Source organism: Mercenaria mercenaria, chromosome 16 (assembly GCF_021730395.1).
Source record: "Mercenaria mercenaria strain notata chromosome 16, MADL_Memer_1, whole genome shotgun sequence".
Taxonomy (NCBI): domain Eukaryota; kingdom Metazoa; phylum Mollusca; class Bivalvia; order Venerida; family Veneridae; genus Mercenaria; species Mercenaria mercenaria.
This window is the reverse complement of record NC_069376.1, coordinates 48676599-48694669: the sequence shown is the minus strand read 5'-3', so window position 1 is coordinate 48694669 and position 18071 is coordinate 48676599. Positions and strand designations below refer to the sequence as shown.

Below are 18071 nucleotides of genomic sequence, written 5' to 3'. Positions count from 1 at the left end.
CTGCCTAGAAAGAACTTAATCACTTTGTTTTGCTAAGTTTCTGACATAAGTTTGATCCTATGATAATTTGTTATAGTTATGCCTGCAAGTCTTTGATAAACAGTAAGTTCATTGACCTGAATATCTAGAATTTATCTTATTTGGACTGTACATCAATTTCTGAAGGGAGTTAACTCCACTAAACCTTTTCATTCTATCAAAATTGTCTCCCTTAGTTTTTTTTTCAACAACTGTATATCAATAAAAAACACATTTCAATCTAATTTGCCAAAAGAAATAGGTTTTAATGTTATTTAACAGCACTTCCATGGGAAAACTCAGTTTAATAGTCTGCAGTGAGGGTCATAACTCTCACTGGAAGTAACTCTAAAAAATGTTATAATAATGCTACAGTGGTTTCTAGTCTGTCTAACAATAATCACTATTTGTTTTAGAACACATGTCAAATATGAAGGGCAAATCATTCCTTAAAAAGTAAACAAGTTAAAATTCATCAACACTTGCTATTATAGTTTCTTATCAAACAAATAATGGAAACAATCTTGTACTCTGCTTTTAGGGTAATTTGACAGTGCCATCATGTCAGATGTACCAACAAGGGTTGAATATCAGGTTGTTATATTCAATGCTGTATGTAACAATATTTTCATTCATACCGTTGTACATACCGAGATACTACTATTGGTTTATAACACCACACCAACACGATATTATAATGTCATATGGTGTCTGACTTTCCAGCTTTTGACGGTGGAAGAAGACTTAAAGAGCCCCTCTAGGTATTCCAGGTTATTTCATCATTACTGGGCACCTCGATTATAAAGTCCATCTACCTTTTCATAAGCCAGCTGGATATATTCCTCGCATGAAAGAATTCTACAGCCCGAGTGAGGTTTTAAAACACATAGTGCTGAGGGGCAAATGACTGAACCTCAAAAGAACTTAACTCCTCAGCCATAGAGGCCCTACAGAAAGAATTGGAAAGTATTTAGATGGTAGTCTGAGTTTTGCAGCCAAAGGTAGATCTTGCTCTGTGTGGATGACCTAGCAGTCATAGAAATTAAAATCAGCAAAATGTCATTTTATAACCAAAGATGAAGATAGTTTTATGCTGTATATATGCTGTTTATTCAAGTTTTTCTGGACTTATACATTTTGTTACCAGAAATATTCAAAATAAACCATTGCACATGATTCAGATACCAATATATCACCTCTACACCAGTGAGTATAGCATGGATCACAGCATACAGATGTATTTTGTATTGATTGTACAGTTACATTTTGCACTTAATCTGATACAGAACTGCTGCAGGATGTAAAACACACATAACATTCATGTATTGACAGAAATTTCTCTGTTAACCCAGAAAACAGTTTTCCATTAGATAAGGCATGATAAAGTTTCCAATGTATCAAGCCATGCAGAACTTGTGTTTTCACATGCGGAAAAATTCCAGTATGTTTTTTTTTTTTTTAGGTAACAGAGATCCTACACTTGTTCTGGTTTTACCAAAAATTAGAAAGATTCTGTCAAATTGATTTTTTACGCAGGAAAGGAAAATATGTATGTGCAGTTTTTGTTTGTTTTGTTTCGTTTCTGGTTTAACGCAGTTCTTCAACAGTATTTCATGCAGTTAAAGCTAACCCAGTGTTCCTGGATTCTAAACCAGTACTAACCTGTTCTCTGTAACTGTCAACTTCTCCACATCCACATTATAAATCAAAGGCAGAGGACGAAATCCAAGGCACAATGTCTTTTATCAAACTGTTACAGAGAACATAAGACTCACCTCGGGATAAAACTCACAACCTCACGATCCGTAGATCTGTGCTCTCCCTATTGAGCTAAGCGGATTGGCTCAGTATATGGTTAGCTCTGTCATCGATAGAACACTGTGATGGTTCAAGGACATCAGTCCCTAAAAACTGAAGTTGCAGCAACATGATTTAGTTGAGAACCAAGCTAAAACATTACTGAATGAATGACCGATTAAACACTGCAAAAACTGACTCACTGTTGTTATGTTTATTAGCTGGTAAAGCAGCATGGATGTAACCTTAATGGCTCCCTGTTGATATTTCTTGATAAATGAACATGCCAAAAAATTTATGGTATCAAGAAATGAACATGCCAAAAATTTAGGCCAAGCAAAACTATTGTAAGCTAGGTGTTTTCCTGTAACTTATAACATCTCTATTGAAAATTAAAAACAAGAAAAAAATACAAATTGCTTATAATATTAAATAGTTGCCATATTCTGTGATATCTATGGCATAAAATAGCATATTATGTGTCACCTATGGCATAAAACAGCATATTATGTGACATTCATGACAAAAAATAGCAAAATCTGTGACATCTGTGGCATAAAATAGCATATTCTGTGATAAAATTACTTTTCCACTGATTAAATAATCTCTTTCATTTCTTATACCACATTCACAATTTAGTACATCATATGGTAAAAAAAAAAATGTAAGAAGGATTTTTTGTTGTCAATCACAATAAAATTCTAAATGTATTCATGAAACTTCCTGTTCAAATAATACTTCAAGTGCACTAATATTCAACTCATCCAGTATCTATTACACTTAAAAAAAATAGTATAATGCACTTCTTTACTCAGAATAAATTTAAAATTTCTGATCTACTCAAAACAAAATAGGGAAGTTCAAAACTTTCAATACTAGGAACAAAGCACGTGCAAGAAAATTACTAAAAGTTCAATTTTATACCGTTACCTTCAATCAGAAAAATTTGTCAATCCCAGTACACCACATGTTTTTATTCTCAGTGCTCATTTAGTTCCTGATCAATAGCTTTCCTTTTTTCCAGAGCATTTTATGCTGTAAGATCTGCATTCGCTGATAGCTGGAGATGATCAGTTAATCAATGAAACATTCAGCACAACATGTTGCATCTAGCTTTTATGCTGCCTTTATAAAAGGTGTTTAACCTATACTGTGTTGGTGCACCATAAAACCCAAATAAATAAATAAAAGGTGTTGGAAATCATCGTAAAAATCTTATATCTAAGTTTGTATAGTACAAAATATGTTTTCTTTTCCATTTCAACATGGCTGCTGAGTATTAAAGATATTGTTTTTTCATGCTTTTTAAATAATCTTGTAGCCGAGTTAAAAAATTTTTTTCACAATTTAAACAAATCACTCTCAATGCCTCGATCATTCCAGATAGTTATTCCACTGCCATAAGTTGTAAGAAAGACCTTTTTCAAAATTCAAATGTAAGTGCCAAGCAAAGGTTCTATTTTTCATGTTTTTGGTATGACGCAGTCAGGCAGCAAACCCAGAACCTGCCACACTCAAAGCAGGGACTTTTAACACTATAGGCTACCAAAGGGGTTAAGGTTCTTTTCACGTATAAGCTTTATTAGATGAAAAAAGAATTAAAAAAACTTTCAATCTTAATTATGATGCATATTTATAGCTCATAAATAAATATGTGCTTGTATGTTTCATGTGTAACACTATATAGGTCAGATCATAAAACATTTCAGTAGGCATGCAAAATTGAAATGTGTCAATTTATGCAGCTGCGCCATATCTAACTTAAACAAGAAAATATTGCATGCGTATGTTTACATTTTCAGGCCCCTTCAAATGTTGCTTCAGGTACATTTAACTACCCCCCAGTGGATTTTCTCAAGATTTATAATAATGCACATGTATTATTGAACAAGGCAATTGTATTCCCAAACAAAAAAGTTGTACATCTTTCATTGTACCTCTCTCAACAGAGCATCAGTGGCTCCAGTAGCCATGCTCATTCCAGCAAATCTTGCGGTCTCATAAAGTATGTTTGCATTGCTCACTTTAGCTCATCCCCTTGTGATCTCCAAAGAACTGTGTTAAAATGAAACTTAATTTCCATCTCAACTCAAACTGAGGCTTGCTGTGCTGTTAAAGCAGGAGGTTATTTTATTTGTTTTTTTTTTCAGAATACAGGGAGCAATCTTTAACCCTTACCCTGCTAAATATCTAAAATGGACCGGTCCATCATTCAATTTGGGCCATACCACTTATTATTCAAAGGAGTGTTCACTGAAAAATTACTGACTGAATAGCGAACAGTGCAGACCATGATCAGACTGCACGGATGTGCAGGCTGATCTTGGTCTGCACTGGTCGCAAAGGCAGAATCACTTGCCGCCAGCAGGCTAAGGGTTAATTCATATGATACAGTCAAACCTGCATTTAAGACCACTTGAGGTTCTTGGGTAACCCTGAACATATGATAGGGCTTTTCCCCTCTCCTTAATGATTATACAAACTCCTTTCACTCGAACTTGTTGGGGCTGAGTTCTAAGCAGTTCCAGCCATCGAACAATACGCATTATAGAGGGATTTTGCCGGGCCAACGATGAGTTCCAGCATACCTGTCAAGACACACGCATTGCATCCCTAGATCACTCTCACACGCCTACTATTCAAGGTCACACGCATTTTAAAGAAATAAAGCAATCAATTGTTTTTTTTCGTAGAAAATTATTGAATCAAACATGCGAGGCGACGTTGACACAGTGTTTTCATACCATATAATACAGCTTTTACATTCACCGGTGCAACATGTTATTTCTACCGCATGAATAAACGTCACAAAAAGTAAACATGGAGGGAGACTATCCAAAACCAGATCTATTTTGTGTTAAAAATCTAAATTTTCCATGTGAGGGCGTTTCCGGCTTTTAAGGATCATCGCCCTCCAGACCCCCACGAGGGACAACCTTCCCTTAGAACCCAAATCACACTTGTAATGCGAAAGAAACTTTAAATACAAATATAAATTGTGTTTTAGTAATTTCCATAAGGTGTAAAATACCTTCACACACTTTCCACATGCCCCATAAATAATTTCATGTACTAAACTACCTTCTATTTCCGGATTGAAGGTTCACCTCGTTTCGAAGTTGGTAATAATATCAGCGGATTTATATTTGTTCGAAATTTTACGAGCATTTCAAAGTTGTAATTTATAATATATCGTCATGAAAGACAAAAAATAATGATCACAAAAATAAATTTGTCAGTTAAGCCATTATTGATCACAGCCTTACGAGCACTTAATTACTTACATCACAATTAAAGGATATATCACAGCAGGGTTGTAAAATAACTGGGTTGTAAACTTTTTTTTGAGGAGCATGCAACAAAATTTTAATTTTTGAAATGAATAGCAAGTCCTGGACATACCTGACAGGATTTTACAGTGTTTTCACTAATGCTGGGAACTCTACAGTTTGTGCTGTAATCTACATAACAGATTGGGTGCATTTATTACATATGTTTTCTAAGTAAAACTGGTTCAAAATGAAATCTAAAATAATATTGCTTGGTAGTTCCTCTTTGTTCCTTTTAGTATAGAAAAAGTTATACAACAGGTAATATATTTAACAAAAAATACACAAAATTAGACTAGATGACATAACCATACTCAGGTATTCTAATTGTGCTGTGTGCCTTTGAAATGTCATTCCATTAAGTTTTTGGAAACCAGATTCTGGACAAAACCAGTTTCCAAACAAATTAAAAAATTATACTTTATTTCAGCATCGTTTTTGAAATAGTTTAATTTTGATTATTCGAATGTTCAATTTAATTTATACATATGTACAACATTGTTCTTTTTAAGTAATTCTAAACTGATCACTTAGTAAGCTTTCACAGCACTCCAGGGCATGTTATTATAGCATTGCAACAACTTTAACTTGTTGCAGTACCATTTAGTTAGTCTCAAATGATTCAGTTAAACTGTTTATTCAATTTATGATTACGAAACAAGTTACTTTCTGATATCACTGTATTATCTTTTATTATATTCTTAGCTAATTCAATATGAATCTATTTAAATGATCAGGTATTTGTATATTAAAGACAAAGTTTTAGTTATAAGGAGTTGACTGTTGCTCTTTTAACATTACTGTAAGATTAAAGATTAAGAGAATCATAAAAATATTTTTTCCTCAAAATAAAATTGTCAATCATCCTAGAAATTTTTGTGCTGATAGTTAAATCTATCTGCTTTCAGTTGATTTACCGCCTAAACAAAGTATTCCTTACCACACCTGAGTACAACCAGAAAGAGATAGTCTGTGAAATATTAATAAAAAATCATTACAAATTAGAAGTAACAAGCAAATTGGATGAATTGGAATCCCCCGCTGAAAGTAGGGCTGTCATTGATTGGGTCTTAGGCGTATCGGCGATACCGATATATCAGAAGACAAATATCGACGATACATCGATATATTGATTATTAAGTTAGATTAAGGACCTATTTGTTCATATGCATACTATATACCTTCCTGTAAATGCTATTTGTAGTTTTATTGCCTACTTTCCATATTTCTGTTTGATTGTGTTGTATTTGTATTTATAAAATAAAAGAAATACATAAAAATCAATAACATCTTTCATTTTTATTTTGCCTTCACTCCTTTTTTTGCATTTATCCAAATTTACAATTTTGTGAACTTTAGTTGTTTTTTAGGGTCTGAGTGTTTATTTGGGTAGTTTTTTCTCTCTGTAAAATATCGATTTTTGAAAATGGGAATCGATAATCAATCGACAAAAAAATATCGTTGATACATCGATATCGTTTCTATCGATGACAGCCCTAGCTGAAAGGGTCAGAGGTGAGGAACGGCAAAAAAATATATCCAGCAAAAAGTTAAAAATGTTACCAAGAAGCAAATAATTTCATTAGTCAAAATCAAATTAAAAGAAAATGAATGGTTTGTTTGGGTGGGGGGTGAGGATACAACAGTTTACATGTCGATTATAAATATTGATAGAAAACGAAAAATGAAAAAAAAAAAATTAATAAATAAATAAACAAGTGAATGAAGTATTGCCATGCAATACAAAGTCCCCTACTGGAAGGCACCTAATTTTTTCTACTGCAGTATAACATAATGAACTGATATCTGTCAATGATGTATAAACAATATTGTACTACATATACAATATGTTATAACATTATAACAACACACTTGGATTAAAATGTGCATATATAAAAACCCACAGTTGTTTTCATATTGAATTTTTTTGGCTGATTATAAAAATGTTATCATGTAAGTTATTTATAGTAACAACAAAGGGAAATTAATCTTTAAAAAAAAAAAAAAAAAAAAAAAAAAAAATTAATAATATAAGTCCACAAGAAACTCTTTACCAGGTAGAGATAGGTCAAAATACACCTAAAAATTGGATGTAACATGCATGCTGTACCACAGAAAAGTGGTCTCGATTTTTCTCTACTGCCAGTAATAAAAAAGTTACAATAAAATCTATTTATAGTAACAACAAAGGGATGTAATTCTAAAAACAAGGGTGCCTCATGGTGGTGAACATTTGGTCCAAGTTACATCAAAATTCCTCCATGCATGAAGAAGAAATGTTCCATACAAAGTCATTCTTGAATTTGACCTTTGACTTCTAAATATGACCTTGACCTTAGACCTAGGGACCTGGTTCTTGCGCATGACATGTTGTCTCATCCAGGGGAATATTTGTGCCAAATGATATCTAAATCCTGCTTTGCATGACAAAGTTATAGACCGGACAGGAAAAAAATCCTCTTGACCTTTGATCTCAAAGTGTGACCTTGACCTTTAAGCTAGGGTACTGGGTGTTGCGCATGACATGTCGTCTCATCATGGGAAACATTTGTGCCAAGTAATATTAAAATCCCTTCATGGATGGCAGAGTTATGGACGGGACAGGAAAAAAACTCTGTTGACCTTTGACCCCCAATTGTGACCTTGACCTTTGAGCTAGGGGTCCGGGATTTGCACATGACACGTCGTCTCATAATGGGAACACTTGTGCTAAGTAATATTAAAATCCCTTAATGAATGTCAGAGTTATGGACCGACACGAAACAGACCCTGTTCATGCTATGTTAACATTTGACTGCTAAGTGTGACCTTGACCTTTGAGCTAGGGGTCTGAAAGTTGTGCATGACATATCGTCTTATTATGAGGTACATTTGTGCCAAGTAATATTAAAATCCCTTCATAGATGGGAGAGTTATGGACCGGACAGGAAAAAAACCTTGTTGACCTTTGACCTCCAATTGTGACCTTGACCTTTAAGCTAGGGGTCCAGGTTTTGCGCATGACACATCGTCTCCTCATGGGGAACATTTGTGCCAAGAAATATTAAAATCTCTTCATGGATGGGAGAGTTATGGACCGGACAGGAAAACAACCCTGTTGACCTTTGACCTCCAATTGTGACCTTGACCTTTGAGCTAGGGGTCCGGGATTTGCGCACGACACATCATCTCATCATGGGGAACATTTGTGCCAAGTAATACTAAAATCCCTTCAAGGATGGGAGAGTTGTGGACCGGACAGGAAAAAAGCCCTGTTGACCTTTGACCTCCTATTGTGGCCTTGACCTTTGAGCTAGGGGTCTGGGTTTTGCGCATGACACGTCGTCTCATCATGGGGAACATTTGTGCCAAGTAATATTAAAATCCCTTCATGGATGACAGAGTTATGGACCGGACACGAAATTGCGGACGGACGGAATGACGGAATGACAGAATGACGGAATGATGGAAAGACGGAATGACGGAAAAGAGCATTCCTATAGTCCCCAAAACTGGTTTTCAACCAGTAGGGGACTAATAAATTGGGGGGGGGGGGGGGGGGGGGGGGGGGGGGGGGGGGGAGGGGAGGGTGACCAAGGTAAGGTAGCGACCAGGTGTAGGTACACAACATCACATGTTTATAATAAATGTTCATGGAAAAGAATGAAAGAAGTTTAATGAAATTCTTCCAATTGGTTGGTTTGTTATGTACAGATCTGTGGATTTTTAAACAATTAAAGGGCAATAACTATATGGAAATTTGATCAATCGAAAAAAAACTTGAAGGGCATCATCGCAGTATCTTGGTTCATGTCTATTTTAAGTCTGATGAAATTCTACCTGCTAGTTACTGAGAAATGGCTGCAGACGGACATTTTCATTAAATCAAGGGCAATAACTCTGAGGGAAATTGACCTATCAAACAAAAAAGTTGACGGGCATCAGCGCAGTATCTTGGTTCATGTCTATTTCAAATTTGATGAAATTCTACTTGTTAGCTACTGAGAAATGGCTGCAGATGGACATTTTTATTAAATCAAGGGCAATAACTCTAAGGGAAATTGACCAATCAAAAAAAAAAACTTGACGGGCATCATCGCAGTATGTTGGTTCATGTTTATTTCAAGTTTCATGAAATTCTACCAAGTAGTTACTGAGAAATGGCTGCGGACGGAGGGACAACGCCATTTCAATACCCCCCTCCCGATTATATCGGCGGGGGATAATAAGTATCTTGTTGCATATTATGGTTTTTCTGTTTATAATATCTGTGTGTTGGGTGTCCTGAAGGAAGTCATGGGAAACTATGTCAGATTTGTATTTAAGATATCATATCTAAATAAATACACCAAATTTTACAACCTGTTAATGAAATATTGACATCTCGATCTCAGCTCTCTGAGATAAAGATATAACTGGGGAAGAAATAGGTTGATAACCTGTGAGAAATAAGTGCAACAAACTCTGGTGCATTCCAATAAGGCAGGTTATGATGAAGAGTCATAGTATTATTCTTACACAAAAGAAAGCCACTCATGACCAGTTTGCAGCATGGGGGCAAGGTGGCTGACATGTTGGTTGATGTGCTGTATGCATGGTGGTGGAGGGGGAGGGTAGGGGGAGGCAGGAGATGTTACAATTAATATGTAAATTACGTTTACTTACAGGGATACAGCATAAGATGTAAATCAATGTGCCTTTAGGAGATAATAAATTTGTTCATGAAAATGACAATTTACTGGGTTTTTTAAAACCAAAAATGATCACCTTTTGAAACACTCTGTCTCTGCATCACCTAGGAATATTAAAGCATATTTTTAAAATATCAATTCCACAATCTGAATTTATATGGTCGTCAAAAAGGTCATTAAACTATTGAGTTAATTGAGTTAGGCCAGCTTTTAAAATATCTTAAATTTTGCTTCCCCTCTTCTTTTGACACATGATTAAAGGCTAGGTTACTAATAATAAGGTAGCTAGGGAATTGTTTTTTAAATTCTTTTTTCTTTTAACAATTAAATATTTCCACTTTATTTTAAGACTAGGCAAGGGAACCAAATGAGATTTTGGCAGGGGAAACAAAAAGGAGATTTAATTTTGAGGTAATCTGGCAGGGGAACCAAATGATATTTTATATCAAGCTTTTCTGTAGAATATTTATAGAAAATAGCACAAAATGGACAAATCTGTCCTATATGACTTGGCAAACCTATATATTGATATATTAAAGTTCTAAAGACTTTTAACTTTATGTTAAAAACAGATCAAACAGCTATCCAAATATAGATATTATGCATAATTCCATGGTCGGAAAACCACTTCTTTCAATAATTATTACCATGAACTTAACCAGTTAGACCAATAAAGGGAGGTAATCATAAACAATAGATTCAATAATATTTTCTTCAGTGTTAGTATTAAAACCTTTGGCAAATACATGAGACAACAATTATCCAAAAGCAGGATTTTACAAGAAATAGGCTTATTTATGCTGGTAACAAAAGATGTGGCGACCACATTATAAACAAAGCCATTATGTGCCTTTAAATGGCCTGTATAATTTACACATTAAAATGCAAATTGGTTAAACTTACACATGTTGTAACTGAGTTAGGGTTACATAGGTTTAAATATCTATGTTTGTTTGTTTTTCTTGTCCTGATTTTAAGATCCACCATTACAATCAAGGTGCTATGGTATGGGCAGGCACCATGACAGAAACACCAACCTCAACCATCGCATGCTGCATTGGAGAGAGGAGGGGCTAGTCATCCAGAGAGGCTGGCCATGTAAATATTTAGGCATTTAATATTATTTAGCAGGAACATCTAGTGTGAATACTCCATACTTACAGTTGCAAATGGAATACTTTTAATGTTGGTAGAGGTTCCATAATGCAGACTCAAATATATGGGACTTATCGAAAAGAAAAAGAAATGCCGTCTAAATGATAACTGATACATCATAAATAAAAGACTGTAATTTCTCTTTTAGAAAGACTGAAGGGATCATCATGTAAACCCCACCTTAATCTAGTTCTTTAAGAAGCTGTGTTTTAAAGCACTAGTTAAATTTGCTGTATATACATATTTAACCAGGGCAGTTTCAAAATTAGGTTTCTCTGTCCAAACATTCTTTCCTATTAAAATGACAATTATTCGTTGTCTGAAATGGACAAGTTGCGGGTGCCTGTATACGTGAATGAAACCCACATAGAAAAAATTCACACGATGTTTCTTTTAGATTTCCTGACTTTTTTAATTAACAGATTTGGCAAAAAGCATACTGGCCATGGTAATGTATCTGCCTTTTATAATCATCTCTATCAGCGCCAGCAGTACTTTCCAAGTAGGAAATGCAATATTCAAAATATTCTTTAACTAACACACAGTTTATACTGTTCCATTTTAGGTCTATTGTGAAGCAATTTCTACAACTTATATTACATCACTCTCAACACCATGGTCATTCCAGATGGAATCCATCACCACAAGGGTATAAGAGAAGAGAAGTCAGCTTCCCTTTTAATGCTGAACACCAAGCAAGGAGCTACTGGTACCATTTTTCAAGTCTTTGGTATGATGCGGTCAGGAATTGAACCCACAATCGATCTCCAGCATTCAAAGGGGATGCTCATCACTAGGCTATGGAGGCGGTTACAAAACTTAAAAATAAATAACTAAGTGAATAATAGGCAGAATGTATTTATAAAGACATGACTGTGTTACTGTGCAGCTGTCTGTGAAAATACAATCTTCTTCATTAATTGTATATACATCAAAAATTTGACATAAAAATTTAATAACTTTTGTTTAATCTTCTATATACCCACAATGTTTAAATTATATTTAATTTAGTTTAAATTCTATTATTTTCACATAAACCTTGTGAAATTCATTGCATTTTTATGGCATATCGAAAGCAAGTACTGCATGTCCATCATGTACATTATTTAGCCTATTTGCAAGGTGACTTTGGTTGTGAAATTCCTTCATATACATTTTTTTTTTCAAAACAATAACAGCAACTTGGTTACACTTCATTCATGTGACCTTAATTATATTTATAATTTTCATGTGGCCTTATGGCCTTTATGAATAATTTTCATGTGGCCTTTATTACTTATAAATAATATTTTCACATGGCCTTTAGTCAGGAGTGCTTAAGTAATTATGAGTTTAAGAATTTTTTGGTTCTATGGACTCGCATAATTTTAAGCCACCCTCCATTAGAGTGATTTAATGTTGTTTTTCCAGCGTATGTTTGTTACCATTTTATCTGAACATCAGCGTGTAAGTCAGATTTTATCGTAAGCATGGAATAAAAAAAAAAAAAGTACTCAAGATTTCAAACAAGATTATACTTACGTTCACGTAAAAACATTCATGTAAACCAGAATTTCCAAAATATTCCAGAAGTTTTTAATTTCTACGAAACTAGTGTTACTTTTTACTGCATTCAGTACATGTGACTTTTACATATTTCAACACAAAAATGTGAACTTATCAGTAAAAACGTACAAACCACAGCTATAAAAACCAATAAATGGCGTACAAACACATACTTAAATCCTTTTCATATATTATGTGCACTATCTTGCTGAAAGGTGACCTGATTTAACATAAAACCAAAATAGTACAACTAAATGTTTAAACAGCCCACTGCTTCAATGCACATGATCGTAGTGTGTATATAAAAGATCGCATTACATTAACAATTCAATCCCATTCACAAAGGTTTAAGGTGCGGAAAAAATATCTTGTGCAAGGTGAATCAATTTGTGCGTAAAAAAAGGCAATTCGGAAAAAACAGGTCTTTTTACATTATGTACAAAACCAAATAAGCATTAAATGCCAGTACATCCCACGTACAGCTAATAACGCCCCTCTGTACAACACCTTCGTCCCCAGAACCAATCAGGTACTACCTGACGACTAGTTTAAGGCCAAAAGGGGTCAACTGGTCCCTAAACTGAGCCCTCATTGGTTGCTCATGGAAGAATAGGGTAATAAATCAACATTTTTACATGCTTGGTGAATTTACTAAAGGAATCTGATGCACTTCTTAAGGAAATGATTTTTCAAAAGAAAATCTTTTAATTTACTATTAATTTAAAAGCAGAACATATAAGTTTAAGAGTTTTACCGTAAATTCTTTTTTTTTTCAGCTAACAAATCCTGTATATCCAATAATCATTTAATAAGTTATCATTCTTCTAAAATCTCTTTTAACATTTGAAATACCCCTTTCAGAAAAATTATAAAAGGTTTCATGTTTGTTATTCATACATGAATATAGAAATACGGAATTTATATTTCATACAAAAGTTAGGTATACAAAATGAAATGACCGCAAAAAACAAGCATGCTTTCAAAAAAAAAGACTGTCAACAAATCAGCAGTTTGTCCAATAAGAATCTTTTCAATAAGAATCTTTACGTGATTAAGCTGGAGCAAGAAGATACATGGCCACATTAGTCAATGCAGTGTCACTTTAAGCTATGAAACCTGCATGCACTCTGCACTTTTACATATGATTGAGTATATTCATAAAGGGAAACAATATGTAGTTTTTAAAGTAAAATTTTCATGTTTTTTATGTAGAACATAATTATAATATTTAAATCATAATCTAGTAAACTTTGACCAAAAAAAATAAGACTAAAAAGCAGGGGCTGAAAAGTGGGGGACGAAATGACCGTTTTTGAAATCGTCAAGGGATACGAAATAGCCAAACTGGGGACGTGCTGACTGGGGTACAAGTTGACTAAGGGGCAAGTTGACTGTAAGTTGTTTAAGGGAGATCACTCTGTATCAGAATGGCAGAGTGAACTCTGCCGCAGTTTCACTACCAAGGGGTTTAGGTTTATGACGTAAGCTATTTCCACAGGAGTCTTGCAACGGATTTAAACTGTCAAACAATACAGCTCAGACCAACTGCAATTTTCCCCTTAAGAAAATAGTATCCCTTCCATTCGAAAACCTGTGGAATTTTTCATACACCAATAAAACTGTACAGTTTTAATCAGCTGTTGAAGGTCCATTACTAAGGGAAAGTGAGTTGGCAATTTTTTTCATAGCCAGTGCATAGACTTCTGCAAGACACTAAATAATGAAGATTGGCAGGTCAAAATTTACAGAAGATCTTTGGAACTCAAAGAAATGTATGTGTATTATGTTGAAATTTCCATGAATCGACAGAATGACCCCCCAGGTCTTTTTAACTTTCTTCATACTTCATAGAAAAATAATTGTACATATACTGCGATTTATTTCGAATTTCTACATACCAACTTTCATTTTCCAATAAAATGAAATAGTTTCTGTGCTTTTTAAAAGAAATTATAATGTTCACTTTCCTTAGTATTGGACCTTTAAATGACCTTCACTCCATGCAGATAGTTAGAGGAAATACAGGTTCAATCAATACCAGCCTGTGGCCAGATCAGGAAAAGCAAGATAGATAATATGTTTACGTAATTATGCACTTAATTTACTCTCAGGATTAATTATTATTTTACGCTCAAATTAATATCTAGGTCTGAACACTCACTTGACAAAAATACATTTAATGTCATCTACGCATCACATTAAAACATCACAAACACTTCACTTAAACATCTCTGTAAAAAACAAAAAACTGAAAAATGACAATCTCCTGGGAGCCCAAGATTAAATAGTCATAATTGATCTGCACTTTGTTTTCGTCAAATTTATATCAGGCCAAAGAAAACAATCCCTCGCTTTCTGTATGATGTAACTGGTTTTTTTTTTCAGTTTTCTTTAAATACAGTCAATTGTTAAATAGGTGTTGTCCAATCATTATGTTTTGTCTTATAACTTTATAATGTAACTGTTTTTTTTTCAGTTTTCTTTAAATACAGTCAATTGTTAAATAGGCATTGTCCAATCATTATGTTTTGTCTACTTTATAAATTTCATGATTGCAGCTTAAAAAGAACACGTCATGGGGATATACAGTCAAACTTCGTTCCCTAGAACTTGAATAATTCGAGCACCACCCTTCACTTAAACCAATTGTCAGGTTCGGCAAAATTCCTATATAATCTTTATTGTTCAATAACTCAAACCACCGATAACTTGAACAAATTTTGACTGTCCTGTCGAGTTCAAGATAACGAAGTTTGACTGTATATGGTGGCACAGAAATGACATAGATTTGTTTGTTCTGTTGAGCGCACATGCATATTTGCACACATAATACAATGTTGCTTATATGTCCAAACACAAATATGTATGCGCGGACTAACGGATATGTGTGCACATATTACTATATAATGCGCAAATAAAGTAAATATAACATTAATGCACACAATTGTATAAAAAAACAAGAGCTGTCTCCATAGGATGACACATGCCCCCGATGGCACTTTAAATGAATAGTTATGGCCGATGTTCGAGTTTAGGACCTTTGACCTACGGAGCTGGGTCTTGCACGCGACACGTCGTCTTACTGTGTCACACATTTATGCGTAGTTATTTTAAAATCCATGCATGAATGACAAAGATATGGACCGGACACGCCCATCAATGCACTATCATGAAAAAAGACCTTTAACATCTAAGTGTGACCTTGACCTTTGAGCTACGGACCTGGGTCTTGCGGATGACACGTCGTCTTACTGTGGTACACATTCATGCCAAGTTATTTGAAAATCCATCCATCGATGACAAAGATATGAACCAGACACGCCCATCAGTGCACTATCCCTTAATGTCTAAGTGTGACCTTGACCTCTGAGATATGGACCTGGGTCTTGCGCGCAACACGTCATCTTACTGTGGTTCACATTCGTGCCAAGTTATTTGAAAATCCATCCATCGATGACAAAGATATGGACCTGACACGCCCATCAATGCACTATCCCTTAATGTCTAAGTGTGACCTTGACCTTTGAAGTACGGACCTGGGTCTTGCGCGCGACATGTTGTCTTACTGTGGTACACATTCATGCCAAGTTATTTGAAAATCCATCCATCGATAACAAAGATATGGACCGGACACGCCCATCAATGCAATAACCTTTAATGTCTGTGACCTTGACCTTTGAGCTACGGACCTGGGTCTTGCGCGCGACATGTCGTCTTACTGTGGTACACATTCATGCCAAGTTATTTGAAAATCCATCCATCGATGACAAAGATATGGACCGGACACGAAAAATGCGGACAGACCGACAGACTGACAGACGGACGGTTCAAAAACTATATGCCTCCCTTCGGGGGCATAAAAACACCTATGCAAGTAGTACTAAATTTATGTTCACCTGGCTTATAGTTAGTTATTATGTGTGCATTGTATCAGTAATATAATGTGCAATACATGTGCATTATATGTAACAATAGAATAACACCTACATACCACTGTAGAGGATTATTTTAGTCTCCAATAAATGCATAATAATTTTACTGTTGTCTTAGAAACAAATCATTTTTTTGTCAGCCTGATATAACAGTTGGCTGTATTTACATTGGAGAATTTCATTGAATGCACTGGTACCCTGCACACAACACCGTGTAATCGACTTGTTTATCTATCCTGTTTTCAAGGTTGCAGCTACCTATGTTATTTGAATATATGCCAAAAATGATCCATGCAGAGGTAAAGGCCAAAAACGTTACATTTAAAGATTTACTGTCAAATTTGCTTCTGAGTATTATTAAAGTGCAACAATTCTGACAGAATAACCCCAAACCATCAGTATTTAAACATATCCAAGCTCTCCCTATTTGTATACTAAGGTTGATATAAGGCATTTGTGTTTGTGTTTAACAGTGTGATGGTCAATTTAGGGTAACTGGTGTTCCTGTATTATGTACCAGGTCTTACTTTCTCTCCGTAAGTATTTAACAACCTCTCTTACATGAATCTGAGGTTTCAGGCAAAAGTCACAGGAAACATTGTGGCTAGCCAATTAGGATCAAACTCTTTGCCATCTAAAACTATACCTTTTGCATTACAACTGGCAGACATTACGTTACATAATAGTTCTTTGAAGAAGAGTACAAATTTTTAGCACTGCATTATGCTCAGGTGTGGTCCCTTCATAAATTTCCTAAATTCAAGGTTATTAGTTAATTAGCTATCGTTCTGTATTATGATACATAATTATGTTTAACAGGCTGCGGAGGTTTTCTTCTTCCTATAATTTGAGAAATGTGCGAAATTCTTGTAAAATCGACCTAACTGGTAAATTAAGGTACATGTAAGGAATTACCATAGTATATGGCAATACATTCAGTATTTCACTGAATTTCAATTAATTCAAAGTAAAATGTTGTTAACTGCAAAGAATTCGGGTGACTTGAAAGAATCTCACACTCAGATTGATATTCTTTTCTGTAAAATATTTCACAAAAAGTCATACATTATTTGCAGCACTTTTGCTGTCACGATGAGAATTCTGATATGGGCAATGGAATAAAATAATGCTCCATATACTAGATATTTATTATCCTTCCATATTTTGCATTCATAATGATAATGTTTAAAGAAAATTCTCAATGGACTTGAGTTTGGAGACAAGTCTTTGAATACAACAATGCCATTGGTCAATTTTAAAACAGTGCTCAAAATCAACCAATCAGATGCTGCATACTCGTCAGTCTTAGGTGTCCAAACACAAGCTTAGTAACCTAGGATCAAGTATCAGTTTAAATGTTGATTGGCGACAAAGACAAATTTATTAACTTATTAGTAACAGGTGTTTCCTTAAATTTATTGTTTACTATCAACAGCAAAAATCTAATTTTCTTTACATTTTCATTACTTTCTGCTATTTGTTGCTATAAATAGATTTTGTCATTGTTCAAATAAGGAAGTTTATAAAGCAGGGAAAGTACACTGCTATCAATTTCTGTTCTAAGATCTTTCATGACGACATTTAATAATGATAATAATAATTGTAATAATGAATAACTGGAAGAT

At 34.5% G+C, this 18071-nt stretch overlaps 1 protein-coding gene across 4 annotated transcripts in view; it reads right to left on the bottom strand.

Annotated features, from left to right (window-relative positions):
• Positions 1-18071, bottom strand: part of LOC123541182 (zinc finger protein 236-like) — a 108025-nt gene that overhangs the window by 68464 nt on the left and 21490 nt on the right. The window contains exon 1 of one of the 4 annotated variants that reach the window (XM_053526990.1): positions 12491-12746. The exons of the other annotated variants lie outside the window; for them this stretch is intronic. The gene's annotated coding sequence lies outside the window, so the exon portion shown is untranslated. Of the gene's footprint in view, positions 1-12490; positions 12747-18071 lie in introns of those variants that run through there. 4 annotated transcript variants of the gene reach the window in all.